The 8,159-nt window shown below is 48.2% G+C and overlaps 1 long non-coding RNA gene across 1 annotated transcript; it reads right to left on the bottom strand.

The window, feature by feature from the left end:
* Positions 1-303: 303 nt before the first annotated feature.
* Positions 304-3,587, bottom strand: LOC116652991. Its single transcript, XR_004306289.1, has 2 exons — positions 3,295-3,587; positions 304-2,480 (listed from the first exon to the last, which is right to left on the bottom strand). It is a non-coding gene; the product is annotated as an uncharacterized LOC116652991 (long non-coding RNA).
* Between the last annotated feature and the right edge of the window lie 4,572 nt (positions 3,588-8,159).

Genomic DNA, 8,159 nt, shown 5'->3' with positions numbered 1-8,159 from the left:
AAGTTCTCGCGGCCGAACAAGAAAGTAGATGTGTCCAGGCAATGGCAGAGAGATCTCTTCGCAGGGATACCCTATCGGAAGCGGACGTGTATCCGAGTCGGACGGAGCGCGTCTGTTGCAGCGTTTTGCTGGCGGATGGGAGCTGCTCCCGTGTCTCCTGCGCAGCCCGTGGGCCGGCTCCGGGAAGCGCCCGGCTGCGGGTGGGAGGGATGCGTGGAACCCCGGCGATAAGCCGCCGGAGCTCCGCTGATGCTTCTTTCTGAGTTCTGGGTTTTCCCATGAGATTTTTTCTTTTTCCTTCTCTTTTTTTTTTTTTTTTTTCTTTTCTGTTTTTAAATGGAATTTCCACTTTCTTATAAACACCGCCGAGTCTTTTAACTCTTCAAGAGCTGTTCAGCTGCCTTATGGAAGGAAAGGAAAAAAAGAAAGCCTATCTATGTTAGCTACCCCTTCTGCCCTGAAAGGTGAACGTTTTGGTTTTCTACGATCTCAATTTCATAAGATTCTGGAACTAAGAAAAAGCCAAAGTGTTTTAATGACCGTTACGTCTGTTCATGTGAAGGATTCTTGACTGGCCAGATCGATGGTGGAAAAGTCTCTCCTTGCAGTCGTTCTAATCCACACTTACTTTAAGGCCTCTTTAGCTTTTCTTTTCTGCCTTGCCGAGCTCAAAAAGCCCTTTGGCCCATCAGGCGGTGCTGTCGTTGGTGCTTTCAAGTGCAAAGCGGGGCCGTGGGTGGGAGCCCGGAGCCTCCTTTGGGGCCCACCATTGCGCTCAAGCGGTCTGCGCTGGGCAGGGCCCCTTCGCAGACTTCTCTGCCTTCCCCACGATATGGTTGATGTCGTATGAAGTCATTCAAACGCAGCGCAGGTTTGAAGCGAGGACACGGGCTTTAAAACTGTGACAGTTCCTATTGCCACCCGCAATAAAAAAGCGAAGAGCTACTTATTGGCCATTGTGTACTCAATGGTAACGCTCAGAGGAACTGCAGAGATCGTGGAGATAAAGCAAAGGGTGCCCAGTTCTCCTTTCAGCATCTAAAGAGGTGCTTTAAGAAAGAATGGGACGGACTCTTTAGTAGGGTCTGTGTCGATGGGACAAGGGGAAATGGTTTCAAACTAAAACAGGAGGTTTAGATCAGATATAAGGAAAAAGTTTTTGGTTTTATTTTTCTTATGATAAGGCTGGTGAGGCACTGCAACCTGTTACCAAGAGAGGTAACGGGTCCCTGGAAACATTCAAGGTCAGGCTGGAACATTGTGAGCAACCTGATCGACCTGTAGGTGTCCCTGCTCATTGCAGGGGGGTTGGACTAGATGGCCTCTAAGAGTCCCTTCCAACTCAGTTCTATGATTCTCTGTGACTTTGTGTTTTCCTATGCCCTGCAAAATGGAGCTCGGTCTCAGTCATCAAATTCCTCCTCTGTTTGAATGTTGAGCAATGAGATCAACAACTCATGTGGCACCTCAGCCCTGATGCTGTGCTTTAGGAAATGATAGTTGGCCAGTTATCGCCGACTTCTGCCCTCTGTCAGACATAGAGTGGAATGGAACAGAATGGAATAGAAAAACAGAATGGAATAGGAGAGAATAACAGAATAGTTCACTGAATAGGACCTTCAAATATCATTGAGTCCAGTTGCCTGACTTCTTAATTAACGGGGGCATGGTCCAAATTCCTCTTGCCACTGGCAGCCATGAGGCATCAGCCACTTCTCAGAGTCCCATTTCAGTGTCTGTTCACCCTCATGGTAAAGAAATTGTTCTTGATGTCCAGTCTTACCCTCCCCTGGTGCATCTTTGGGCCATTCCTGTGTGTTGTGTCACTGGCGATGAGGAGCAGAGCCCAACCCCTACTGCTGCATCCCCTCCTCACTTACACACCATGTAATATATTCTTTGTGTAACTGATCTCTGGAAACCTCCTATTAAAACAGTGCTGGATATCATCAGGAAATGGAAATTGCTTATACAGAAAATGCAAAAAGGAAGTTTGCATTTGTTTTTTCCTGAAGGCCTCTCTTTTCAGTGCATAGCACTATGGAAGCCACACCGATCACAGGGCACGGTGAGTGTGCACACAGCCTCCCAGGAAAACATAGGCAGAACACTGGTTTGCTTTAAATCTAATGCTCTCTCCATTTCCTCTGTCCACTTTCTTTAGATTTAAGGTGACATCTGCTCTGTAAAGACCTCAAATAAAGTTGTAAACTCCCCTTTGAAGTAATACGTTGGTCAGAGACAATGAACTGTGTGCTGCAATGTATCTGTATATTATTTATGGTGAGGAGATGAGTGTCTGACATATGCATTATCACATATGTTTCAGTCTTATCGAATTAATGGTTCCTTTCCGACTGTTTATTCCTGTGCAGCCGAGGCTGAGTCAGCACAGCAGATCTCATTCCCTTTCCCTGAGCTACAGCTCAGATCTGTGCTCTGGGGAGACTCCGTGTGTATCCTCGAAGGAGACGTGCATCCTTCAGAAGCCAAAACACAGGCATATAAATAAAAGAGCCGGAGAGTCATTTTCTGCTGAGTATGGCTGCGTGCTGCTCATGTGTGTGCTGCCTGGAACTGTGTGGCACTGGGGGGTTGGTTTTTGTATGGGATGCAGCAGCAGGGCGGGTAGCTGGGAGCTTTGGGATGTGTTTGCTCCTCCAGGGGAGGCCTTGGGTTGAAGGCTGAGCTGCTGCCTTGCAGAAACAACCAAGCTGCAACTACTTAGTGTGCACCTTGCTTCTAACTGCATCCCACCTTGCTTCGACCCCCACACCGGTACAGCAGTGCCATGGCTCTCAGTTGTTTGTCATTATGCATTGAAAGCCAGCTTTCAATATGGCCCACAGCAGAAATTAAGGTAAGAGCAATTTTAAAAGAGGTCAGCAGATAAACACTGCTATTTTTTCCCCTCTCTTGTGGAGACCTTGATCCCAGTGCCATGGCAGGAAGCGGCATTGGCTGCTGGTCAATGCACAGTGTGCAGACCGGTGTGGAGAAACACAGCTCTTTAGCCAACTATATTTGCCTCTCCCTTCCCAACCTATGTAAGTAATTTTACCCCAGCAAAACAACTACCAAGAACACACTTTCCCCTCTACTAAAGCACTCTGTCAATCCTCTTGCTTTCCTTTCAAATTTAAGTTGAGGCAGAGAGCACTGATCAGATGCGCTGTCTGCAGAATGAGATGCTGAAAGGAATTTGCAGAAGTGCAAAGCACTGCCGAGGTCTGAATCCAATCAGCAGGGCTGACCTTATGTTCTGTGATGCCATTAAGCTGGGGGAAGCAGTACCTTCAGTTTGTGGGGCTGACGAGCTGAGGTGGAGGGAATCCCCCAGGTGTACCTGCACTCATCACATCAGCTTCAGACAGGTCCTGGCAAGAGGTACCCAGACTCTGTCATTTTCTGGTTCATAGACTCTAGAAGAGCTGATCACTTCTCATGGGAACCATCTGGCTCATTCTTTGGAAGATCAACAGTTAGTCACCAGATGAATGAGGAACTTGCTTCCCTGGAGTCTGCTCTGCTCGATGAATAGGACTCAGCCCAAGGTCTTTGAGATGCTGCTGCAGGCAGAGGAGAGATTTTATCCTGCTGGGAGCTGCTGAGCTCAGAATGTCCTGAGTTGGAAGGACATCACTGAGTCCGACTCCTGGCTCCACACAGGACCACCCCAAAATGGTCCCTATGTCTGAGAGCACTATCCAGCTACCCTTTGAACCCTGGCAGCTAAGAGCTGTGCCCATTGCCCTGTGCAGCCCGTTCCATGCCCATCGCCCTGTGGTGCATCCCCTTTCCCTGACCCCCAGCTTCCCCTCCCCTGTCACAGCTCCATGCCGTTCCCTCGGGCCGTGTCGCCGTCACACAGAGCAGAGCTCAGCGCTGCCCCTCCGCTCCCTGTGAGGAGCTGCAGCCGCCATCAGGCCTCTTCCTCAGCTCCCTTCCCCGGGCTGAGCACAGCCAGGGACTCCAGCTGTTCCTCATATCACAAGGACAGGAGTACATTCATGCTCCTCATGTGCTGCATTACCAAGGGTCCTGGAGGGCCCCATCCAGCTCCTTGCTAAAGGCTGGTGAAGTCAGAGGGTTGCATCTCCCCTCCCCTGGGCACTTGGTGTCACAATGCAGCCCTGTCCCCGCAGCATCCCCACCTGCCCGCTCCCTTCCCTACTGCAGGGCTGGCTGGATGAGCGGCTGAGCAGAGCAGACTGTGAGATGTGCTGGGATGGGGGGACCCTGCAGCTGGGCAGTGGGAGCGCAAGCCCTGCTTCCCTCCTCTTCCTGCAGAATTCATTACCCTTTGCTGAGAGTGCCAGTTTCAGGGATTTTTCCTTGTTTTTTGTTTTTTTTAAAACATTTTTTTTTTTCCTTTCCAATTGCTCTTGCTAATTACCAAAGCAATTTTTAAAATTTAAATGAGGGCTTCCTCCCTCACAGCCCATCTGCTGTGAAATCATCACACTCATCCTTTTGTGACAGCTCAGGCATTGCCATGGCAATGCGCTGTGATGCGATCAGCCCTGAGTTATGACCTCACTGCAGGACCAGGCAGTCCGGGCTGCTCTGGAGGAGGAACAAAAGCAGCTCCTGCATCAACCCAGGTGGTCTCTGTGCTTTGAGACAGTGGGATTTGTCCTGGAGCAGAGAGGTGAGAGCCTTTCCCAGGACTTGCTCTGCACTCCGGTGCTAGGCTGGGGCATCATCCACCTGAAATCCAAACCTTTTTCTCCTTATAGACATTTTCATTGAGCAGTCATTTTATTACACTAGCTCAATCCCTGGGAATATTTTAATGACTTTTTCCCTTCCTTTTTAATATATATATATTTTTTTCCTGCGTACCCATAGATTAAAAGTGCTGGGGACCAAACTCCCTATTTCCTGCTAGGAGCTGGGTACCACATGGCCACTGGCAATGCGTGCTTCACCTCTACACCCCACAGCTTTGCCCCTGCCCCATCCAGCAGATAAAGGGGTTGGGGCAGCGGTTCTGCATGCCAGAGCATTCATCCCTTGCCTCCCACTGAGCCTGGTGCAGAGGGCGACAACTGTCGCAACTCTTTGTGGACAACTGGAGGGGATTAGTGACCAAAGGCTGCCCCGCAGGTGTCACGACAGCATTATCCATTCTTAATTAACCAAAGAGCTGGATCGGAGCCCCTGCTTCAAAGTAGAGGATTTTGTCTTTTGGTGATTCCTGTGGATTTGGGAGCAGATTTTAACCATCAAACTGAGTTTGCTTTTCTAGAAAGCTATTTGCATGTTTAGGTAATTCACTGAGGCCACTTGGATGTTTGTCTATAGTACTGATTTTCAGGTTGTGCCTTTATCTGTCTCCTAGACTGTAGCACATTCAGACCAACAGTACAAACAGAACTAATGGGGATATTTGCCAATCCAGGAATGCAGGCAGCTTGGTGACACCATGTGCCGCGTCTCTGCAGATCTGGAAGGTGAATAGGCAGCCTGAGTTGGCTCTTTTATTCCTTGCCAAATGGATACGGGGCTGTCTCTTAGGACTTAAACAATATGTGCCTATTGAATGATATGTGGTAACAGAGCTGAGCATGACAGGAGAGGATTTCTGGGAAAGAAGGGGAGAAGATCCAGGTGAAATTACACACTTCTTCTCTGCGCACACTTCTATCTCTGTGATATTTCTATATACTGTTAATGTCCAGGGGACCCCACTGGGGCTGTGGTGCCAGAATCAGCATGGAGATATCAGAGTACACAGCCTTTGGCTGCTATTAGTTCCCCTATCCCTTACAGTGGAGCTGGTGCACAAAGCCGAAAGTCCTGGCACATCTGTTCCTCTGCTATCCCTTTTCATACGTATATCATCCATACAGCCCACATGCATTATCAGTCAGGTCATTTGGGCTTGCTTTACCTGTCTGCGCACAAATGCTCGCTGCAGCTTTACCTGTCAGCCATTTGGAAGGGCTGACCTGAAAGATCTCCACAAATTTTCAGTCTCACAACCAGAAAAAGGTGGTGAAAAAAAAAAAAAAAAGGAATCAAACAAAGTGATTTTCTCTTTCCAAAACTGGCTTTAAAAATACTCCCTGTCCCTGCCTCTTTATGCTGCTTCACAGCCTCCAGCAAGTTTTTACAGCTGAGCTGTGCTTCAGCCCCAGACACTGCAGTACAGCTCTGGAACTATTGAAGTGCAAATGGACTGACCCTAATCTAGGAAGATGCAAGAGAAACGGGTCAGATGTTACATTATACACTTATGGCAACGTGTTTTAACAGCAGGAGGAGAGAAGTTTGTTTACTCTGGACAGATTTAATATAAGAAGATTGATATCTTCTCTTTTATGAAGAGGAATGTAATTAGTTTATTGGTCTTTGGCTGTACGTGTTCAAAAATAAGAATACTTCTGTAGCTCTGACCAGGGTCTCAAGATGCATAAAAGATTCATTTGGGAAGCACTACAGCAAACCCACACCATCACCCCCTATGGAGATGAAACTCTCCGGTGCCTTTGGCACTGGGTAAGAGCTCATAATCACCAATATTGAGTTTTGCCAGCACCATGCAAGGAACCTGTGACACAGCCAGATCTCCTGAGCATAAACCTACTGGCTTTGCTCCATGACCATTGTTCATCTCTGCTGCCCCAGTCCAGCGCACCACATGTTGCAGCAGACATGTCTGAGCGGCCTGCATCTTAGCAATGGCAGCAGGGATTTTCCTGCTTTTGTGTGCTTGTATTGCTGTCAGAAATACAGAAGCAGCACTGCAGTGCTCACACAAATAAACCGGAGCTTCTATGCCACTGCGGCTCAGCCAGCAGTTGAACCAGCAGGTACGTGTTCTGCCCTTGGGTCTCAGCACACAGATTCTCCTTGTGAGCTGGGGAAGCTCCAGGAGTTTGTTTTGCTGAAAGGCCATGCTAGTAATATCTCCAGGAGGTTCTGGAGAGTTGAAAAGTGAGCTGCTGGAGAACGAGCTAAATTACAGGCTAGGCTGCGTGTATTTACTTCAACTAAAGAGAAAAGCTTTTCTGATCTTGATAAAACCCAGAAAAGCAGCTCTCTCTGTGCAAAATATTTTGTCACAGTGGCCACCTTAAATGTCACCCTGGTTCAGTGTCAAATTTATGGTGACATTTTTCCACAGGGGTGGTTAAGCTCAGCTCAAGTGCTGCCTGTAAAATACTGATTTTCCTGCACCCAGAGTGTGTCTGGGGAAAAAAAATGATACTGTATGCAAAATCTGTTGCTTCAACCTCTGGGAGCATTTACATTACAACATGCAAATTATATTTAGCATCCTGCTGCCAACAGTGGTTTTGTATCCAGAGCTGAGCAGGCAGGATGGGATCTGGGAGCTGTGATGCGTGGGGGTGACCCAGGGAGAAGCCTGGGTAAGGCAGTGGGAGGGCACACACAAGGAGTGTGATTTGTAAAAGCACACACCTTTGTAAGGATGTGCATGTATGTTTGCAGCCCTGAAAGCCAACTGTATCCTGAGCTGCACCAAAAGAGAGGTGGCCAGCAGGGAGAGGGAGGAGATTGTCCCCTTCTATTCTGACCTCGTGAGGTCCCATCTGGAGTACGGTGTTCAGGCCTGGGGCTCCCAGTACAAGAAAGATGCAGAGCTGTTGGAGAGGGGTCACAAAGATCAGAAGGCTGGAGCACCTCTCCTATGAAGAAAGATTGAAGGAGTTGTGCTTGTTTAGCTTGGAGAAGACTTCAGGGAGACCTCATTGTGGCCGTTCAGTACTGGAAGAGAGCTTACAAGCTGAAAGAAGACTTTTTTGCACACTCCAGTTAGTGAAAGGACAAGGAGGAATGGCGTTAATCTAAAGGAGTGAAGATTTATGTTAGATTTTGGGAAGAAATAATTTACTCAGAGGTCACTGAGGCACAGCACAGGCTTCCCAGAGAAGCTGTGGGTGCCCCATCCCCAGAGGTGCTCAAGGCTCGGCTGGATGGGGGCCCTGGGCAGCCTGAGTGGTGGTGGGCAGCCTTGCCTGTTGCAGGGGATTTGGAACTAAATAATCTTTACGGTCTCTTCCAACCTCAGCTTTTCTATGATTCTGTGATTCTATGATTTCGCTGGCTATGAACTGTATAAACCATCTAATCTTTTCAGTATTAAAAAGAAAAAGATAAAGGATCCCTCTCTTTCAGCCCCTTGAATT

Source organism: Coturnix japonica, chromosome 2, assembly GCF_001577835.2.
Source record: "Coturnix japonica isolate 7356 chromosome 2, Coturnix japonica 2.1, whole genome shotgun sequence".
NCBI lineage: Eukaryota > Metazoa > Chordata > Aves > Galliformes > Phasianidae > Coturnix > Coturnix japonica.
Note: the sequence above shows the minus strand (reverse complement) of the source record. Positions and strands in the feature narration are given on the sequence as shown.